Source organism: Phalacrocorax carbo, chromosome 13 (assembly GCF_963921805.1).
Source record: "Phalacrocorax carbo chromosome 13, bPhaCar2.1, whole genome shotgun sequence".
In the NCBI taxonomy this organism is placed as follows: domain Eukaryota; kingdom Metazoa; phylum Chordata; class Aves; order Suliformes; family Phalacrocoracidae; genus Phalacrocorax; species Phalacrocorax carbo.
This window is the reverse complement of record NC_087525.1, coordinates 701,241-722,285: the sequence shown is the minus strand read 5'-3', so window position 1 is coordinate 722,285 and position 21,045 is coordinate 701,241.

Genomic DNA, 21,045 nt, shown 5'->3' with positions numbered 1-21,045 from the left:
CGGCGGCCCGTTCCGGTCCGGTTTATGCGCGGCGTTGCGTTCCGTAGGCCAGATCCGGTCCGGTTTTTGCACGGCGGCCCCGATCCGATCCGGTTTTTGCGCGGCGGCCCGTTCCGCGGGCCAGATCCGCTCCGGTTTTTGCGCGGCGGCCCCGAGCTGGTCCGGTTTTTGCGCGGAGGCCCGTTCCGCGGGCCGGATCCGGTCGGGTTTTTGTGCGGCGGCCCCGATCTGCTCCGGTTTTTGCGCGGCGGCCCGTTCCGCGGGCCGGATCCGCTCCGGTTTTTGCGCGGCGGCCCCGATCCGGTCTGGTTTTTGCGCGGCGGCCCGTTCCGCGGGCCGGATCCGCTCCGGTTTTTGCGCGGCGGCCCCGATCCGGTCCGGTTTTTGCGCGGCGGCCCGTTCCGCGGGCCGGATCCAGTCCGGTTTTTGCGCGGAGGCCCCGATCCGCTCCGGTTTTTGCGCGGCGGCCCGTTCCGCGGGCCGGATCCGGTCCGGTTTTTGCGCGGCGGCCCCGATCCTGTCCGCTTTTTGCGCGGCGGCCCGTTCCACGGGCCGGATCCGCTCCGGTTTTTGCGCGGCGGCCCGTTCCGCGGGCTGGTTTTTGCGCAGCGGTGCATTCTGCGGGCCGGATCCGCTCCGGTTTTTGCGCGGCGGCCCCGATCCGGTCCGGTTTTTGCGCGGCGGCCCGTTCCGCGGGCCGGATCCGCTCCGGTTTTTGCGCGGCAGCCCCAATCCGGTCCGGTTTTTGCGCGGCGGCCCATTCCGCAGGACAGATCCGCTCCGGTTTTTGCACGGCGGCCCCGATCCGGTCCGGTTTTTGCGCGGCGGCCCGTTCCGCGGGCTGGATCCGCTCCGGTTTTTGCGCGGCGGCCCCGAGCCTGTCCGGTTTTTGCGCGGCGGCCCGTTCCGCGGGCCGCATCCGGTCCGGTTTTTGCACGGCGGCCCCGATCCGCTCCGGTTTTTGCGCGGTGGTGCGTTCCGCGGGCCGGTTCCGCTCCGGTTTTTGCACGGCGGCCCCAATCCGGTCCGGTTTTTGCGCAGCGGTGCGTTCCGTGGGCCGGATCCGCTCCGGTTTTTGCGCGGCGGCCCCGATCCGGTCCGGTTTTTGCGCGGCGGCCCGTTCCGCGGGCCGGATCCGGTCCGGTTTTTGCACGGCGGGCCCGATCCGGTCCGGTTTTTGCGCGGCGGCCCGTTCCGCGGGCCGGATCCTCTCTGGTTTTTGCGCGGCAGCCCGGATCCGGTCTGGTTTTTGCGCGGTGGCCCATTCCGCGGGCCGGATCCGGTCCGGTTTTTGCGCGGCGGCCCCGATCCGCTCCGGTTTTTGCGCGGCGGCCCGTTCCGCGGGCCGGATCCAGTCCGGTTTTTGCACGGCGGCCCCGAGCCGGTCCGGTTTTTGTGCGGCGGCCCGTTCCGTGGGCCGGATCTGCTCCGGTTTTTGTGCGGCGGCCCCGATCCGGTCCGGTTTTTGCGCGGCGGCCCGTTCCGCGGGCCGGATCCGCTGCGGTTTTTGCGCGGTGGACCCGATCCGCTCCGGTTTTTGCGCGGCGGCCCGTTCCGCGGGCCGGATCCGCTCCGGTTTTTGCACGGCGGCCCCGATCCGGTCCGGTATTTGCGCGGCGGTCCGTTCCGCGGGCCGGATCCGCTCCGGTTTTTGCGCGGCGGCCCCGAGCTGGTCCGGTTTTTGCGCGGCGGCCCATTCCGCGGGCCGGATCCGGTCCGGTTTTTGCACGGCGGCCCCGATCCGCTCCGGTTTTTGCGCGGCGGCCCATTCCGCCGGCCGGATCCGGTCCGGTTTTTGCGCGGCGGCCCCGATCCGGTCCGGTATTTGCGCTGCGGCCCGTTCCACGGGCCGGATCCGGTCCGGTTTTTGCACAGCGGCCCCGAGCCGGTCCGGTTTTTGCGGGGTGGTGCGTTCCGCGGGCCGGATCCGGTCCGGTTTTTGCGCGGCGGCCCCGATCCGGTCCGGTTTTTGCGCGGCGGCCCGTTCCGCGGGCCGGATCCAGTCCGGTTTTTGCGCGGCGGCCCCGATCCGGTCCGGTTTTTGCGCGCCGGCCCATTCCGGGGGCCGGATCCGGTCCGGTTTTTGCGCGGTGCCTCTGAGCCGGTCCGGTTTTTGCGCGGCGGCCCGTTCCGCGGGCCGGATCCGGTCCGGTTTTTGCGCGGCGGCCCCGATCCGGTCCGGTTTTTGCGCGGCGGCCCGTTCCGCGGGCCGGATCCGCTCCGTTTTTTGCGCGGCGGCCCCGAGCTGGTCCGGTTTTTGCGCGGCGGCCCGTTCCGCGGGCCGGATCCGCTCCGGTTTTTGCACGGCGGCTTCGAGCCGGTCCGGTTTTTGCGCGGTGGTGCGTTCCGCGGGCCGGATCCGGTCCGGTTTTTGTGCGGCGGCCCCGATCCGGTCCGGTTTTTGCGCGGCGGCCCGTTCCACGGGCCGGATCCGCTCCGGTTTTTGCGCGGCGGCCCGTTCCGCGGGCTGGTTTTTGCGCAGCGGTGCATTCTGCGGGCCGGATCCGCTCCGGTTTTTGCGCGGCGGCCCCGATCCGGTCCGGTTTTTGTGCGGCGGCCCGTTCCGCGGGCCGGATCCGCTCCGGTTTTTGCGCGGCAGCCCCAATCCGGTCCGGTTTTTTGCGCGGCGGCCCATTCCGCAGGACAGATCCGCTCCGGTTTTTGCACGGCGGCCCCGATCCGGTCCGGTTTTTGCGCGGCGGTGCGTTCCGTAGGCCAGATCCGGTCCGGTTTTTGCACGGCGGCCCCGATCCGGTCCGGTTTTTGCGCGGCGGCCCGTTCCGCGGGCCGGAACCGCTCCGGTTTTCGCGCGGCGGACCCGAGCCTGTCCGGTTTTTGCGCGGTGGTGCGTTCCGCGGGCCGGATCCGGTCCGGTTTTTGTGCGGCGGCCCCGATCCGGTCCGGTTTTTGCGCGGCGGCCCGTTCCACGGGCCGGATCCGCTCCGGTTTCTGCGCGGCGGCCCGTTCCGGTCCGGTTTATGCGCGGCGTTGCGTTCCGTAGGCCAGATCCGGTCCGGTTTTTGCACGGCGGCCCCGATCCGGTCCGGTTTTTGCGCGGCGGCCCGTTCCGCGGGCCGGATCCGCTCCGGTTTTTGCGCGGCGGCCCCGAGCCTGTCCGGTTTTTGCGCGGCGGCCCGTTCCGCGGGCCGCATCCGGTCCGGTTTTTGCACGGCGGCCCCGATCCGCTCCAGTTTATGCGCGGTGGTGCGTTCCGCGGGCCGGATCCGCTCCGGTTTTTGCACGGCGGCCCCAATCCGGTCCGGTTTTTGCGCAGCGGTGCGTTCCGTGGGCTGGATCCGCTCCGGTTTTTGCGCGGCGGCCCCGATCCGGTCCGGTTTTTGCGCGGCGGCCCGTTCCGCGGGCCGGATCCGGTCCGGTTTTTGCACGGCGGGCCCGATCCGGTCCGGTTTTTGCGCGGCGGCCCGTTCCGCGGGCCGGATCCTCTCTGGTTTTTGCGCGGCAGCCCCGATCCGGTCTGGTTTTTGCGCGGTGGCCCATTCCGCGGGCCGGATCCGGTCCGGTTTTTGCGCGGCGGCCCCGATCCGCTCCGGTTTTTGCGCGGCGGCCCGTTCCGCGGGCCGGATCCAGTCGGGTTTTTGCACGGCGGCCCCGAGCCGGTCCGGTTTTTGCGCGGCGGCCCGTTCCGTGGGCCGGATCTGCTCCGGTTTTTGTGCGGCGGCCCCGATCCGGTCCGGTTTTTGCGCGGCGGCCCGTTCCGCGGGCCGGATCCGCTGCGGTTTTTGCGCGGTGGACCCGATCCGCTCCGGTTTTTGCGCGGCGGCCCGTTCCGCGGGCCGGATCCGCTCCGGTTTTTGCACGGCGGCCCCGATCCGGTCCGGTATTTGCGCGGCAGTCCGTTCCTCGGGCCGGATCCGCTCCGGTTTTTGCGCGGCGGCCCCGAGCTGGTCCGGTTTTTGCGCGGCGGCCCGTTCCGCGGGCCGGATCCGGTCCGGTTTTTGCGCGGTAGCCCCGATCCGGTCCGGTTTTTGCGCGGCGGCCCATTCCGCCGGCCGCATCCGGTCCGGTTTTTGCGCGGCGGCCCCGATCCGCTCCGGTATTTGCGCTGCGGCCCGTTCCACGGGCCGGATCCGGTCCGGTTTTTGCACAGCGGCCCCGAGCCGGTCCGGTTTTTGCGGGGGTGGTGCGTTCCGCGGGCCGGATCCGCTCCGGTTTTTGCGCGGCGGCCCCGATCCGGTCCGGTTTTTGCGCGGCGGCCCGTTCCGCGGGCCGGATCCAGTCCGGTTTTTGCGCGGCGGCCCCGATCCGGTCCGGTTTTTGCGCGGCGGCCCATTCCGGGGGCCGGATCCGCTCCGGTTTTTGCGCGGCGGCCGCGAGCCGGTCCGGTTTTTGCGCGGCGGCCTGTTCTGCGGGCCGGATCCGGTCCGGTTTTTGCGCGGCGGCCCCGATCCGGTCCGGTTTTTGCGCGGCGGCCCGTTCCGCGGGCCGGATCCGCTCCGTTTTTTGCGCGGCGGCCCCGAGCTGGTCCGGTTTTTGCGCGGCGGCCCGTTCCGCGGGCCGCATCCGCTCCGGTTTTTGCACGGCGGCCCCGATCCGGTCCGGTTTTTGGACGGCGGTGGCCCATTCCGCGGGCCGGATCCGGTGCGGTTTTTGCGCGGCGGCCCCGATCCGCTCCGGTTTTTGCGCGGCGGCCCGTTCCGCGGGCCGCATCCGGTCCGCTTTTTGCGCGGCAGCCCCGAGCCGGTCCGGTTTTTGCGCGGCGGCCCGTTCCGCGGGCCGGATCCGCTCCGGTTTTTGCGCGGCGGCCGCGAGCCGGTCCGGTTTTTGCGCGGCGGCCTGTTCCGCGGGCCGGATCCGGTCCGGTTTTTGCGCGGCGGCCCCGATCCGGTCCGGTTTTTGCGCGGCGGCCCGTTCCGCGGGCCGGATCCGCTCCGTTTTTTGCGCGGCGGCCCCGAGCTGGTCCGGTTTTTGCGCGGCGGCCCGTTCCGCGGGCCGCATCCGCTCCGGTTTTTGCACGGCGGCCCCGATCCGGTCCGGTTTTTGGACGGCGGTGGCCCATTCCGCGGGCCGGATCCGGTGCGGTTTTTGCGCGGCGGCCCCGATCCGCTCCGGTTTTTGCGCGGCGGCCCGTTCCGCGGGCCGCATCCGGTCCGCTTTTTGCGCGGCAGCCCCGATCCGGTCCGGTTTTTGCGCGGCGGCCCGTTCCGCGGGCCGGATCCGCTCCGGTTTTTGCGCGGCGGCCCCGAGCTGGTCCGGTTTTTGCGCGGCGGCCCGTTCCGCGGGCCGGATCCGGTCGGGTTTTTGTGCGGCGGCCCCGATCTGCTCCGGTTTTTGCGCGGCGGCCCGTTCCGCGGGCCGGATCCGCTCCGGTTTTTGCGCGGCGGCCCCGATCCGGTCTGGTTTTTGCGCGGCGGCCCGTTCCGCGGGCCGGATCCGCTCCGGTTTTTGCGCGGCGGCCCCGATCCGGTCCGGTTTTTGCGCGGCGGCCCGTTCCGCGGGCCGGATCCAGTCCGGTTTTTGCGCGGAGGCCCCGATCCGCTCCGGTTTTTGCGCGGCGGCCCCGATCCGGTCCGGTTTCTGCGCGGCGGCCCATTCCGCGGGCTGGATCCGCTCCGGTTTTTGCGCGGTGGCTCCGATCCGGTCCGGTTTTTGCGCGGCGGCCCGTTCCGCGGGCCAGATCCGCTCCGGTTTTTGCGCGGCGGCCCCGAGCTGGTCCGGTTTTTGCGCGGAGGCCCGTTCCGCGGGCCGGATCCGGTCCGGTTTTTGCACGGCGGCCCCGAGCCGCTCCGGTTTTTGCGCGGCGGTGCGTTCCGCGGGCCGCATCCGGTCCGGTTTTTGCGCGGCGGCCCCGATCCGCTCCGGTTTTTGCGCGGCGGCCCGTTCCACGGGCCGGATCCAGTCCGGTTTTTGCACGGCGGCCCCGAGCCGCTCCGGTTTTTGCGCGGTGGTGCGTTCCGCGGGGCCCCGATCCGGTCCGGTTTTTGCGCGGCGGCCCCGATCCGGTCCGGTTTTTGTGCGGAGGCCCGTTCCGCGGGCCGGATCCGGTCCGGTTTTTGCGCGGCGGCCCCGATCCTGTCCGCTTTTTGCGCGGCGGCCCGTTCCGCGGGCTGGTTTTTGCGCAGCGGTGCATTCTGCGGGCCGGATCCGCTCCGGTTTTTGCGCGGCGGCCCCGATCCGGTCCGGTTTTTGCGCGGCGGCCCGTTCCGCGGGCCGGATCCAGTCCGGTTTTTGTACGGCGGCCCCGAGCCGGTCCGGTTTTTGCGCGGCGGCCCGTTCCGTGGGCCGGATCTGCTCCGGTTTTTGCGCGGCGGCCCCGATCCGGTCCGGTTTTTGCGCGGCGGCCCGTTCCGCGGGCCGGATCCGGTCCGGTTTTTGCACGGCGGGCCCGATCCGGTCCGGTTTTTGCGCGGCGGCCCGTTCCGCGGGCCGGATCCTCTCTGGTTTTTGCGCGGCAGCCCCGATCCGGTCTGGTTTTTGCGCGGTGGCCCATTCCGCGGGCCGGATCCGGTCCGGTTTTTGCGCGGCGGCCCCGATCCGCTCCGGTTTTTGCGCGGCGGCCCGTTCCGCGGGCCGGATCCAGTCCGGTTTTTGCACGGCGGCCCCGAGCCGGTCCGGTTTTTGCGCGGCGGCCCGTTCCGTGGGCCGGATCTGCTCCGGTTTTTGTGCGGCGGCCCCGATCCGGTCCGGTTTTTGCGCGGCGGCCCGTTCCGCGGGCCGGATCCGCTGCGGTTTTTGCGCGGTGGACCCGATCCGGTCTGGTTTTTGCGCGGCGGCCCGTTCCGCGGGCCGGATCCGCTCCGGTTCTTGCGCGGCGGCCCCGATCCGGTCCGGTTTTTGCGCGGCGGCCCGTTCCGCGGGCCGGATCCAGTCCGGTTTTTGCGCGGCGGCCCCGATCCGGTCCGGTTTTTGCGCGGCGGCCCATTCCGCGGGCTGGATCTCTCCGGTTTTTGCGCGGTGGCTCCGATCCGGTCCGGTTTTTGCGCGGCGGCCCGTTCCGCGGGCCAGATCCGCTCCGGTTTTTGCGCGGCGGCCCCGAGCTGGTCCGGTTTTTGCGCGGAGGCCCGTTCCGCGGGCCGGATCCGCTCCGGTTTTTGCACGGCGGCCCCGAGCCGCTCCGGTTTTTGCGCGGCGGTGCGTTCCGCGGGCCGCATCCGGTCCGGTTTTTGCGCGGCGGCCCCGATCCGCTCCGGTTTTTGCGCGGCGGCCCGTTCCACGGGCCGGATCCGCTCCGGTTTTTGCACGGCGGCCCCGAGCCGCTCCGGTTTTTGCGCGGTGGTGCGTTCCGCGGGGCCCCGATCCGGTCCGGTTTTTGCGCGGCGGCCCCGATCCGGTCCGATTTTTGTGCGGAGGCCCGTTCCGCGGGCCGGATCCGGTCCGGTTTTTGCGCGGCGGCCCCGATCCGGTCCGCTTTTTGCGCGGCGGCCCGTTCCACGGGCCGGATCCGCTCCGGTTTTTGCGCGGCGGCCCGTTCCGCGGGCTGGTTTTTGCGCAGCGGTGCATTCTGCGGGCCGGATCCGCTCCGGTTTTTGCGCGGCGGCCCCGATCCGGTCCGGTTTTTGCGCGGCGGCCCGTTCCGCGGGCCGGATCCGCTCCGGTTTTTGCGCGGCAGCCCCAATCCGGTCCGGTTTTTGCACGGCGGCCCATTCCGCAGGACAGATCCGCTCCGGTTTTTGCACGGCGGCCCCGATCCGGTCCAGTTTTTGCGCGGCGGCCCGTTCCGCGGGCCGGATCCGCTCCGGTTTCTGCGCGGCGGCCCGATCCGGTCCGGTTTTTGCGCGGCGGTGCGTTCCGTAGGCTAGATCCGGTGCGGTTTTTGCACGGCGGCCCCGATCCGCTCCGGTTTTTGCGCGGCGGCCCGTTCCGCGGGCCGGAACCGCTCCGGTTTTCACGCGGCGGACCCGAGCCTGTCCGGTTTTTGCGCGGTGGTGCGTTCCGCGGGCCGGATCCGGTCCGGTTTTTGTGCGGCGGCCCCGATCCGGTCCGGTTTTTGCGCGGCGGCCCGTTCCGCGGGCCGGATCCGGTCGAGTTTTTGTGCAGCGGCCCCGATCTGGTCCGGTTTTTGCGCGGCGGCCCGTTCCGCGGGCCGGATCCGCTCCGGTTTTTGCGCGGCGGCCCCGATCCGGTCTGGTTTTTGCGCGGCGGCCCGTTCCGCGGGCCGGATCCGCTCCGGTTTTTGCGCGGCGGCCCCGATCCGGTCTGGTTTTTGCGCGGCGGCCCGTTCCGCGGGCCGGATCCAGTCCGGTTTTTGCGCGGTGGCCCCGATCCGCTCCGGTTTTTGCGCGGCGGCCCCGATCCGCTCCGGTTTTTGCGCGGCGGCCCATTCCGCGGGCTGGATCCGCTCCGGTTTTTGCGCGGTGGCTCCGATCCGGTCCGGTTTTTGCGCGGAGGCCCGTTCCGCGGGCCGGATCCGCTCCGGTTTTTGCACGGCGGCCCCGAGCCGCTCCGGTTTTTGCGCGGCGGTGCGTTCCGCGGGCCGCATCCGGTCCGGTTTTTGCGCGGCGGCCCCGATCCGCTCCGGTTTTTGCGCGGCGGCCCGTTCCACGGGCCGGATCCGCTCCGGTTTTTGCACGGCGGCCCCGAGCCGCTCCGGTTTTTGCGCGGTGGTGCGTTCCGCGGGGCCCCGATCCGGTCCGGTTTTTGCGCGGCGGCCCCGATCCGGTCCGGTTTTTGTGCGGAGGCCCGTTCCGCGGGCCGGATCCGGTCCGGTTTTTGCGCGGCGGCCCCGATCCTGTCCGCTTTTTGCGCGGCGGCCCGTTCCACGGGCCGGATCCGCTCCAGTTTTTGCGCGGCGGCCCGTTCCGCGGGCTGGTTTTTGCGCAGCGGTGCATTCTGCGGGCCGGATCCGCTCCGGTTTTTGCGCGGCGGCCCCGATCCGGTCCGGTTTTTGCGCGGCGGCCCGTTCCGCGGGCCGGATCCGCTCCGGTTTTTGCGCGGCGGCCCCGATCCGGTCCGGTTTTTGGACGGCGGTGGCCCATTCCGCGGGCCGGATCCGGTGCGGTTTTTGCGCGGCGGCCCCGATCCGCTCCGGTTTTTGCGCGGCGGCCCGTTCCGCGGGCCGCATCCGGTCCGCTTTTTGCGCGGCAGCCCCGAGCCGGTCCGGTTTTTGCGCGGCGGCCCGTTCCGCGGGCCGGATCCGCTCCGGTTTTTGCGCGGCGGCCGCGAGCCGGTCCGGTTTTTGCGCGGCGGCCTGTTCCGCGGGCCGGATCCGGTCCGGTTTTTGCGCGGCGGCCCCGATCCGGTCCGGTTTTTGCGCGGCGGCCCGTTCCGCGGGCCGGATCCGCTCCGTTTTTTGCGCGGCGGCCCCGAGCTGGTCCGGTTTTTGCGCGGCGGCCCGTTCCGCGGGCCGCATCCGCTCCGGTTTTTGCACGGCGGCCCCGATCCGGTCCGGTTTTTGGACGGCGGTGGCCCATTCCGCGGGCCGGATCCGGTGCGGTTTTTGCGCGGCGGCCCCGATCCGCTCCGGTTTTTGCGCGGCGGCCCGTTCCGCGGGCCGCATCCGGTCCGCTTTTTGCGCGGCAGCCCCGATCCGGTCCGGTTTTTGCGCGGCGGCCCGTTCCGCGGGCCGGATCCGCTCCGGTTTTTGCGCGGCGGCCCCGAGCTGGTCCGGTTTTTGCGCGGCGGCCCGTTCCGCGGGCCGGATCCGGTCGGGTTTTTGTGCGGCGGCCCCGATCTGCTCCGGTTTTTGCGCGGCGGCCCGTTCCGCGGGCCGGATCCGCTCCGGTTTTTGCGCGGCGGCCCCGATCCGGTCTGGTTTTTGCGCGGCGGCCCGTTCCGCGGGCCGGATCCGCTCCGGTTTTTGCGCGGCGGCCCCGATCCGGTCCGGTTTTTGCGCGGCGGCCCGTTCCGCGGGCCGGATCCAGTCCGGTTTTTGCGCGGAGGCCCCGATCCGCTCCGGTTTTTGCGCGGCGGCCCCGATCCGGTCCGGTTTCTGCGCGGCGGCCCATTCCGCGGGCTGGATCCGCTCCGGTTTTTGCGCGGTGGCTCCGATCCGGTCCGGTTTTTGCGCGGCGGCCCGTTCCGCGGGCCAGATCCGCTCCGGTTTTTGCGCGGCGGCCCCGAGCTGGTCCGGTTTTTGCGCGGAGGCCCGTTCCGCGGGCCGGATCCGGTCCGGTTTTTGCACGGCGGCCCCGAGCCGCTCCGGTTTTTGCGCGGCGGTGCGTTCCGCGGGCCGCATCCGGTCCGGTTTTTGCGCGGCGGCCCCGATCCGCTCCGGTTTTTGCGCGGCGGCCCGTTCCACGGGCCGGATCCAGTCCGGTTTTTGCACGGCGGCCCCGAGCCGCTCCGGTTTTTGCGCGGTGGTGCGTTCCGCGGGGCCCCGATCCGGTCCGGTTTTTGCGCGGCGGCCCCGATCCGGTCCGGTTTTTGTGCGGAGGCCCGTTCCGCGGGCCGGATCCGGTCCGGTTTTTGCGCGGCGGCCCCGATCCTGTCCGCTTTTTGCGCGGCGGCCCGTTCCGCGGGCTGGTTTTTGCGCAGCGGTGCATTCTGCGGGCCGGATCCGCTCCGGTTTTTGCGCGGCGGCCCCGATCCGGTCCGGTTTTTGCGCGGCGGCCCGTTCCGCGGGCCGGATCCAGTCCGGTTTTTGTACGGCGGCCCCGAGCCGGTCCGGTTTTTGCGCGGCGGCCCGTTCCGTGGGCCGGATCTGCTCCGGTTTTTGCGCGGCGGCCCCGATCCGGTCCGGTTTTTGCGCGGCGGCCCGTTCCGCGGGCCGGATCCGGTCCGGTTTTTGCACGGCGGGCCCGATCCGGTCCGGTTTTTGCGCGGCGGCCCGTTCCGCGGGCCGGATCCTCTCTGGTTTTTGCGCGGCAGCCCCGATCCGGTCTGGTTTTTGCGCGGTGGCCCATTCCGCGGGCCGGATCCGGTCCGGTTTTTGCGCGGCGGCCCCGATCCGCTCCGGTTTTTGCGCGGCGGCCCGTTCCGCGGGCCGGATCCAGTCCGGTTTTTGCACGGCGGCCCCGAGCCGGTCCGGTTTTTGCGCGGCGGCCCGTTCCGTGGGCCGGATCTGCTCCGGTTTTTGTGCGGCGGCCCCGATCCGGTCCGGTTTTTGCGCGGCGGCCCGTTCCGCGGGCCGGATCCGCTGCGGTTTTTGCGCGGTGGACCCGATCCGGTCTGGTTTTTGCGCGGCGGCCCGTTCCGCGGGCCGGATCCGCTCCGGTTCTTGCGCGGCGGCCCCGATCCGGTCCGGTTTTTGCGCGGCGGCCCGTTCCGCGGGCCGGATCCAGTCCGGTTTTTGCGCGGCGGCCCCGATCCGGTCCGGTTTTTGCGCGGCGGCCCATTCCGCGGGCTGGATCTCTCCGGTTTTTGCGCGGTGGCTCCGATCCGGTCCGGTTTTTGCGCGGCGGCCCGTTCCGCGGGCCAGATCCGCTCCGGTTTTTGCGCGGCGGCCCCGAGCTGGTCCGGTTTTTGCGCGGAGGCCCGTTCCGCGGGCCGGATCCGCTCCGGTTTTTGCACGGCGGCCCCGAGCCGCTCCGGTTTTTGCGCGGCGGTGCGTTCCGCGGGCCGCATCCGGTCCGGTTTTTGCGCGGCGGCCCCGATCCGCTCCGGTTTTTGGGCGGCGGCCCGTTCCACGGGCCGGATCCAGTCCGGTTTTTGCACGGCGGCCCCGAGCCGCTCCGGTTTTTGCGCGGTGGTGCGTTCCGCGGGGCCCCGATCCGGTCCGGTTTTTGCGCAGCGGCCCCGATCCGGTCCGATTTTTGTGCGGAGGCCCGTTCCGCGGGCCGGATCCGGTCCGGTTTTTGCGCGGCGGCCCCAATCCGGTCCGCTTTTTGCGCGGCGGCCCGTTCCACGGGCCGGATCCGCTCCGGTTTTTGCGCGGCGGCCCGTTCCGCGGGCTGGTTTTTGCGCAGCGGTGCATTCTGCGGGCCGGATCCGCTCCGGTTTTTGCGCGGCGGCCCCGATCCGGTCCGGTTTTTGCGCGGCGGCCCGTTCCGCGGGCCGGATCCGCTCCGGTTTTTGCGCGGCAGCCCCAATCCGGTCCGGTTTTTGCACGGCGGCCCATTCCGCAGGACAGATCCGCTCCGGTTTTTGCACGGCGGCCCCGATCCGGTCCAGTTTTTGCGCGGCGGCCCGTTCCGCGGGCCGGATCCGCTCCGGTTTCTGCGCGGCGGCCCGATCCGGTCCGGTTTTTGCGCGGCGGTGCGTTCCGTAGGCTAGATCCGGTGCGGTTTTTGCACGGCGGCCCCGATCCGCTCCGGTTTTTGCGCGGCGGCCCGTTCCGCGGGCCGGAACCGCTCCGGTTTTCACGCGGCGGACCCGAGCCTGTCCGGTTTTTGCGCGGTGGTGCGTTCCGCGGGCCGGATCCGGTCCGGTTTTTGTGCGGCGGCCCCGATCCGGTCCGGTTTTTGCGCGGCGGCCCGTTCCGCGGGCCGGATCCGGTCGAGTTTTTGTGCAGCGGCCCCGATCTGGTCCGGTTTTTGCGCGGCGGCCCGTTCCGCGGGCCGGATCCGCTCCGGTTTTTGCGCGGCGGCCCCGATCCGGTCTGGTTTTTGCGCGGCGGCCCGTTCCGCGGGCCGGATCCGCTCCGGTTTTTGCGCGGCGGCCCCGATCCGGTCTGGTTTTTGCGCGGCGGCCCGTTCCGCGGGCCGGATCCAGTCCGGTTTTTGCGCGGTGGCCCCGATCCGCTCCGGTTTTTGCGCGGCGGCCCCGATCCGCTCCGGTTTTTGCGCGGCGGCCCATTCCGCGGGCTGGATCCGCTCCGGTTTTTGCGCGGTGGCTCCGATCCGGTCCGGTTTTTGCGCGGAGGCCCGTTCCGCGGGCCGGATCCGCTCCGGTTTTTGCACGGCGGCCCCGAGCCGCTCCGGTTTTTGCGCGGCGGTGCGTTCCGCGGGCCGCATCCGGTCCGGTTTTTGCGCGGCGGCCCCGATCCGCTCCGGTTTTTGCGCGGCGGCCCGTTCCACGGGCCGGATCCGCTCCGGTTTTTGCACGGCGGCCCCGAGCCGCTCCGGTTTTTGCGCGGTGGTGCGTTCCGCGGGGGCCCCGATCCGGTCCGGTTTTTGCGCGGCGGCCCCGATCCGGTCCGGTTTTTGTGCGGAGGCCCGTTCCGCGGGCCGGATCCGGTCCGGTTTTTGCGCGGCGGCCCCGATCCTGTCCGCTTTTTGCGCGGCGGCCCGTTCCACGGGCCGGATCCGCTCCGGTTTTTGCGCGGCGGCCCGTTCCGCGGGCTGGTTTTTGCGCAGCGGTGCATTCTGCGGGCCGGATCCGCTCCGGTTTTTGCGCGGCGGCCCCGATCCGGTCCGGTTTTTGCGCGGCGGCCCGTTCCGCGGGCCGGATCCGCTCCGGTTTTTGCGCGGCAGCCCCAATCCGGTCCGGTTTTTGCGCGGCGGCCCATTCCGCAAGACAGATCCGCTCCGGTTTTTGCACGGCGGCCCCGATCCGGTTTGGTTTTTGCGCGGCGGCCAGTTCCGCGGGGCGGATCCGCTCCGGTTTTTGCGCGGCGGCCCCGATCCGGTCCGGTTTTTGCGCGGCGGCCCCTTTCCGCGGGCCGCATACGGTCCGGTTTTTGCACGGCGGCCCCGAGCCGGTCCGGTTTTTGCGCGGCAGCCCATTCCGCGGGCCAAATCCGGTCCGGTTTTTGCGCGGCGGCCCGTTCCGCGGGCCGGATCCGCTCCGGTTTTTGCGCGGCGGCCCCGATCCGGTCCGGTTTTTGCGCGGCGGCCCGTTCCGCGGGCCGGATCCGCTCCGTTTTTTGCGCGGCGGCCCCGAGCTGGTCCGGTTTTTGCGCGGCGGCCCGTTCCGCGGGCCGCATCCGCTCCGGTTTTTGCACGGCGGCCCCGATCCGGTCCGGTTTTTGGACGGCGGTGGCCCATTCCGCGGGCCGGATCCGGTGCGGTTTTTGCGCGGCGGCCCCGATCCGCTCCGGTTTTTGCGCGGCGGCCCGTTCCGCGGGCCGCATCCGGTCCGCTTTTTGCGCGGCAGCCCCGATCCGGTCCGGTTTTTGCGCGGCGGCCCGTTCCGCGGGCCGGATCCGCTCCGGTTTTTGCGCGGCGGCCCCGAGCTGGTCCGGTTTTTGCGCGGCGGCCCGTTCCGCGGGCCGGATCCGGTCGGGTTTTTGTGCGGCGGCCCCGATCTGCTCCGGTTTTTGCGCGGCGGCCCGTTCCGCGGGCCGGATCCGCTCCGGTTTTTGCGCGGCGGCCCCGATCCGGTCTGGTTTTTGCGCGGCGGCCCGTTCCGCGGGCCGGATCCGCTCCGGTTTTTGCGCGGCGGCCCCGATCCGGTCCGGTTTTTGCGCGGCGGCCCGTTCCGCGGGCCGGATCCAGTCCGGTTTTTGCGCGGAGGCCCCGATCCGCTCCGGTTTTTGCGCGGCGGCCCCGATCCGGTCCGGTTTCTGCGCGGCGGCCCATTCCGCGGGCTGGATCCGCTCCGGTTTTTGCGCGGTGGCTCCGATCCGGTCCGGTTTTTGCGCGGCGGCCCGTTCCGCGGGCCAGATCCGCTCCGGTTTTTGCGCGGCGGCCCCGAGCTGGTCCGGTTTTTGCGCGGAGGCCCGTTCCGCGGGCCGGATCCGGTCCGGTTTTTGCACGGCGGCCCCGAGCCGCTCCGGTTTTTGCGCGGCGGTGCGTTCCGCGGGCCGCATCCGGTCCGGTTTTTGCGCGGCGGCCCCGATCCGCTCCGGTTTTTGCGCGGCGGCCCGTTCCACGGGCCGGATCCAGTCCGGTTTTTGCACGGCGGCCCCGAGCCGCTCCGGTTTTTGCGCGGTGGTGCGTTCCGCGGGGCCCCGATCCGGTCCGGTTTTTGCGCGGCGGCCCCGATCCGGTCCGGTTTTTGTGCGGAGGCCCGTTCCGCGGGCCGGATCCGGTCCGGTTTTTGCGCGGCGGCCCCGATCCTGTCCGCTTTTTGCGCGGCGGCCCGTTCCGCGGGCTGGTTTTTGCGCAGCGGTGCATTCTGCGGGCCGGATCCGCTCCGGTTTTTGCGCGGCGGCCCCGATCCGGTCCGGTTTTTGCGCGGCGGCCCGTTCCGCGGGCCGGATCCAGTCCGGTTTTTGTACGGCGGCCCCGAGCCGGTCCGGTTTTTGCGCGGCGGCCCGTTCCGTGGGCCGGATCTGCTCCGGTTTTTGCGCGGCGGCCCCGATCCGGTCCGGTTTTTGCGCGGCGGCCCGTTCCGCGGGCCGGATCCGGTCCGGTTTTTGCACGGCGGGCCCGATCCGGTCCGGTTTTTGCGCGGCGGCCCGTTCCGCGGGCCGGATCCTCTCTGGTTTTTGCGCGGCAGCCCCGATCCGGTCTGGTTTTTGCGCGGTGGCCCATTCCGCGGGCCGGATCCGGTCCGGTTTTTGCGCGGCGGCCCCGATCCGCTCCGGTTTTTGCGCGGCGGCCCGTTCCGCGGGCCGGATCCAGTCCGGTTTTTGCACGGCGGCCCCGAGCCGGTCCGGTTTTTGCGCGGCGGCCCGTTCCGTGGGCCGGATCTGCTCCGGTTTTTGTGCGGCGGCCCCGATCCGGTCCGGTTTTTGCGCGGCGGCCCGTTCCGCGGGCCGGATCCGCTGCGGTTTTTGCGCGGTGGACCCGATCCGGTCTGGTTTTTGCGCGGCGGCCCGTTCCGCGGGCCGGATCCGCTCCGGTTCTTGCGCGGCGGCCCCGATCCGGTCCGGTTTTTGCGCGGCGGCCCGTTCCGCGGGCCGGATCCAGTCCGGTTTTTGCGCGGCGGCCCCGATCCGGTCCGGTTTTTGCGCGGCGGCCCATTCCGCGGGCTGGATCTCTCCGGTTTTTGCGCGGTGGCTCCGATCCGGTCCGGTTTTTGCGCGGCGGCCCGTTCCGCGGGCCAGATCCGCTCCGGTTTTTGCGCGGCGGCCCCGAGCTGGTCCGGTTTTTGCGCGGAGGCCCGTTCCGCGGGCCGGATCCGCTCCGGTTTTTGCACGGCGGCCCCGAGCCGCTCCGGTTTTTGCGCGGCGGTGCGTTCCGCGGGCCGCATCCGGTCCGGTTTTTGCGCGGCGGCCCCGATCCGCTCCGGTTTTTGCGCGGCGGCCCGTTCCACGGGCCGGATCCAGTCCGGTTTTTGCACGGCGGCCCCGAGCCGCTCCGGTTTTTGCGCGGTGGTGCGTTCCGCGGGGCCCCGATCCGGTCCGGTTTTTGCGCGGCGGCCCCGATCCGGTCCGATTTTTGTGCGGAGGCCCGTTCCGCGGGCCGGATCCGGTCCGGTTTTTGCGCGGCGGCCCCGATCCGGTCCGCTTTTTGCGCGGCGGCCCGTTCCACGGGCCGGATCCGCTCCGGTTTTTGCGCGGCGGCCCCTTCCGCGGGCTGGTTTTTGCGCAGCGGTGCATTCTGCGGGCCGGATCCGCTCCGGTTTTTGCGCGGCGGCCCCGATCCGGTCCGGTTTTTGCGCGGCGGCCCGTTCCGCGGGCCGGATCCGCTCCGGTTTTTGCGCGGCAGCCCCAATCCGGTCCGGTTTTTGCACGGCGGCCCATTCCGCAGGACAGATCCGCTCCGGTTTTTGCACGGCGGCCCCGATCCGGTCCAGTTTTTGCGCGGCGGCCCGTTCCGCGGGCCGGATCCGCTCCGGTTTCTGCGCGGCGGCCCGATCCGGTCCGGTTTTTGCGCGGCGGTGCGTTCCGTAGGCTAGATCCGGTGCGGTTTTTGCACGGCGGCCCCGATCCGCTCCGGTTTTTGCGCGGCGGCCCGTTCCGCGGGCCGGAACCGCTCCGGTTTTCACGCGGCGGACCCGAGCCTGTCCGGTTTTTGCGCGGTGGTGCGTTCCGCGGGCCGGATCCGGTCCGGTTTTTGTGCGGCGGCCCCGATCCGGTCCGGTTTTTGCGCGGCGGCCCGTTCCGCGGGCCGGATCCGGTCGAATTTTTGTGCAGCGGCCCCGATCTGGTCCGGTTTTTGCGCGGCGGCCCGTTCCGCGGGCCGGATCCGCTCCGGTTTTTGCGCGGCGGCCCCGATCCGGTCTGGTTTTTGCGCGGCGGCCCGTTCCGCGGGCCGGATCCGCTCCGGTTTTTGCGCGGCGGCCCCGATCCGGTCTGGTTTTTGCGCGGCGGCCCGTTCCGCGGGCCGGATCCAGTCCGGTTTTTGCGCGGTGGCCCCGATCCGCTCCGGTTTTTGCGCGGCGGCCCCGATCCGCTCCGGTTTTTGCGCGGCGGCCCATTCCGCGGGCTGGATCCGCTCCGGTTTTTGCGCGGTGGCTCCGATCCGGTCCGGTTTTTGCGCGGAGGCCCGTTCCGCGGGCCGGATCCGCTCCGGTTTTTGCACGGCGGCCCCGAGCCGCTCCGGTTTTTGCGCGGCGGTGCGTTCCGCGGGCCGCATCCGGTCCGGTTTTTGCGCGGCGGCCCCGATCCGCTCCGGTTTTTGCGCGGCGGCCCGTTCCACGGGCCGGATCCGCTCCGGTTTTTGCACGGCGGCCCCGAGCCGCTCCGGTTTTTGCGCGGTGGTGCGTTCCGCGGGGCCCCGATCCGGTCCGGTTTTTGCGCGGCGGCCCCGATCCGGTCCGGTTTTTGTGCGGAGGCCCGTTCCGCGGGCCGGATCCGGTCCGGTTTTTGCGCGGCGGCCCCGATCCTGTCCGCTTTTTGCGCGGCGGCCCGTTCCACGGGCCGGATCCGCTCCAGTTTTTGCGCGGCGGCCCGTTCCGCGGGCTGGTTTTTGCGCAGCGGTGCATTCTGCGGGCCGGATCCGCTCCGGTTTTTGCGCGGCGGCCCCGATCCGGTCCGGTTTTTGCGCGGCGGCCCGTTCCGCGGGCCGGATCCGCTCCGGTTTTTGCGCGGCAGCCCCAATCCGGTCCGGTTTTTGCGCGGCGGCCCATTCCGCAAGACAGATCCGCTCCGGTTTTTGCACGGCGGCCCCGATCCGGTTTGGTTTTTGCGCGGCGGCCAGTTCCGCGGGGCGGATCCGCTCCGGTTTTTGCGCGGCGGCCCCGATCCGGTCCGGTTTTTGCGCGGCGGCCCCTTTCCGCGGGCCGCATACGGTCCGGTTTTTGCACGGCGGCCCCGAGCCGGTCCGGTTTTTGCGCGGCAGCCCATTCCGCGGGCCAAATCCGGTCCGGTTTTTGCGCGGCGGCCCGTTCCGCGGGCCGGATCCGCTCCGGTTTCTGCGCGGCGGCCCGATCCGGTCCGGTTTTTGCGCGGCGGTGCGTTCCGTAGGCCAGATCCGGTCCGGTTTTTGCACGGCGGCCCCGATCCGGTCCGGTTTTTGCGCGGCGGCCCGTTCCGCGGGCCGGAACCGCTCCGGTTTTCGCGCGGCGGACCCGAGCCTGTCCGGTTTTTGCGCGGTGGTGCGTTCCGCGGGCCGGATCCGGTCCGGTTTTTGTGCGGCGGCCCCGATCCGGTCCGGTTTTTGCGCGGCGGCCCGTTCCACGGGCCGGATCCGCTCCGGTTTCTGCGCGGCGGCCCGTTCCGGTCCGGTTTATGCGCGGCGTTGCGTTCCGTAGGCCAGATCCGGTCCGGTTTTTGCACGGCGGCCCCGATCCGGTCCGGTTTTTGCGCGGCGGCCCGTTCCGCGGGCCGGATCCGCTCCGGTTTTTGCGCGGCGGCCCCGATCTGCTCCGGTTTTTGCGCGGAGGCCCGTTCCGCGGGCCGGATCCGGTCGGGTTTTTGTGCGGTAGCCCTGATCTGCTCCGGTTTTTGCGCGGCGGCCCGTTCCGCGGGCCGGATCCGCTCCGGTTTTTGCGCGGCGGCCCCGATCCGGTCTGGTTTTTGCGCGGCGGCCCGTTCCGCGGGCCGGATCCGCTCCGGTTTTTGCGCGGCGGCCCCGATCCGGTCCGGTTTTTGCGCGGCGGCCCGTTCCGCGGGCCGGATCCAGTCCGGTTTTTGCGCGGAGGCCCCGATCCGCTCCGGTTTTTGCGCGGCGGCCCCGATCCGGTCCGGTTTTTGCGCGGCGGCCCATTCCGCGGGCTGGATCCGCTCCGGTTTTTGCGCGGTGGCTCCGATCCGGTCCGGTTTTTGCGCGGCGGCCCGTTCCGCGGGCCAGATCCGCTCCGGTTTTTGCGCGGCGGCCCCGAGCTGGTCCGGTTTTTGCGCGGAGGCCCGTTCCGCGGGCCGGATCCGCTCCGGTTTTTGCACGGCGGCCCCGAGCCGCTCCGGTTTTTGCGCGGCGGTGCGTTCCGCGGGCCGCATCCGGTCCGGTTTTTGCGCGGCGGCCCCGATCCGCTCCGGTTTTTGCGCGGCGGCCCGTTCCACGGGCCGGATCCAGTCCGGTTTTTGCACGGCGGCCCCGAGCCGCTCCGGTTTTTGCGCGGTGGTGCGTTCCGCGGGGCCCCGATCCGGTCCGGTTTTTGCGCGGCGGCCCCGATCCGGTCCGGTTTTTGTGCGTAGGCCCGTTCCGCGGGCCGGATCCGGTCCGGTTTTTGCGCGGCGGCCCCGATCCTGTCCGCTTTTTGCGCGGCGGCCCGTTCCACGGGCCGGATCCGCTCCGGTTTTTGCGCGGCGGCCCGTTCCGCGGGCTGGTTTTTGCGCAGCGGTGCATTCTGCGGGCCGGATCCGCTCCGGTTTTTGCGCTGTGGCCCCGATCCGGTCCGGTTTTTGCGCGGCGGCCCGTTCCGCGGGCCGGATCCGCTCCGGTTTTTGCGCGGCAGCCCCAATCCGGTCCGGTTTTTGCGCGGCGGCCCGTTCCGCAGGACAGATCCGCTCCGGTTTTTGCACGGCGGCCCCGATCCGGTCCGGTTTTTGCGCGGCGGCCCGTTCCGCGGGCCGGATCCGCTCCGGTTTTTGCGCGGCGGCCCCGAGCCTGTCCGGTTTTTGCGCGGCGGCCCGTTCCGCGGGCCGCATCCGGTCCGGTTTTTGCACGGCGGCCCCGATCCGCTCCGGTTTTTGCGCGGTGGTGCGTTCCGCGGGCCGGATCCGCTCCGGTTTTTGCACGGCGGCCCCAATCCGGTCCGGTTTTTGCGCAGCGGTGCGTTCCGTGGGCCGGATCCGCTCCGGTTTTTGCGCGGCGGCCCCGATCCGGTCCGGTTTTTGCGCGGCGGCCCGTTCCGCGGGCCGGATCCGGTCCGGTTTTTGCACGGCGGGCCCGATCCGGTCCGGTTTTTGCGCGGCGGCCCGTTCCGCGGGCCGGATCCTCTCTGGTTTTTGCGCGGCAGCCCCGATCCGGTCTGGTTTTTGCGCGGTGGCCCATTCCGCGGGCCGGAACCGCTCCGGTTTTTGCGCGGCGGCCCCGATCCGCTCCGGTTTTTGCGCGGCGGCCCGTTCCGCGGGCCGGATCCAGTCCGGTTTTTGCACGGCGGCCCCGAGCCGGTCCGGTTTTTGCGCGGCGGCCCGTTCCGTGGGCCGGATCTGCTCCGGTTTTTGTGCGGCGGCCCCGATCCGGTCCGGTTTTTGCGCGGCGGCCCGTTCCGCGGGCCGGATCCGCTGCGGTTTTTGCGCGGTGGACCCGATCCGCTCCGGTTTTTGCGCGGCGGCCCGTTCCGCGGGCCGGATCCGCTCCGGTTTTTGCACGGCGGCCCCGATCCGGTCCGGTATTTGCGCGGCGGTCCGTTCCGCGGGCCGGATCCGCTCCGGTTTTTGCGCGGCGGCCCCGAGCTGGTCCGGTTTTTGCGCGGCGGCCCGTTCCGCGGGCCGGATCCGGTCCGGTTTTTGCACGGCGGCCCCGATCCGCTCCGGTTTTTGCGCGGCGGCCCATTCCGCCGGCCGCATCCGGTCCGGTTTTTGCGCGGCGGCCCCGATCCGGTCCGTTATTTGCGCTGCGGCCCGTTCCACGGGCCGGATCCGGTCCGGTTTTTGCACAGCGGACCCGAGCCGGTCCGGTTTTTGCGGGGTGGTGCGTTCCGCGGGCCGGATCCGCTCCGGTTTTTGCGCGGCGGCCCCGATCCGGTCCGGTTTTTGCGCGGCGGCCCGTTCCGCGGGCCGGATCAAGTCCGGTTTTTGCGCGGCGCCCCGATCCGGTCCGGTTTTTGCGCGCCGGCCCATTCCGGGGGCCGGATCCGCTCCGGTTTTTGCGCGGTGCCTCTGAGCCGGTCCGGTTTTTGCGCGGCGGCCCGTTCCGCGGGCCGGATCCGCTCCGGTTTTTGCGCGGCAGCCCCGATCCGGTCTGGTTTTTGCGCGGCGGCCCGTTCCGCGGGCCGGATCCGCTCCGTTTTTTGCGCGGCGGCCCCGAGCTGGTCCGGTTTTTGCGCGGCGGCCCGTTCCGCGGGCCGGATCCGCTCCGGTTTTTGCACGGCGGCCCCGATCCGGTCCGGTTTTTG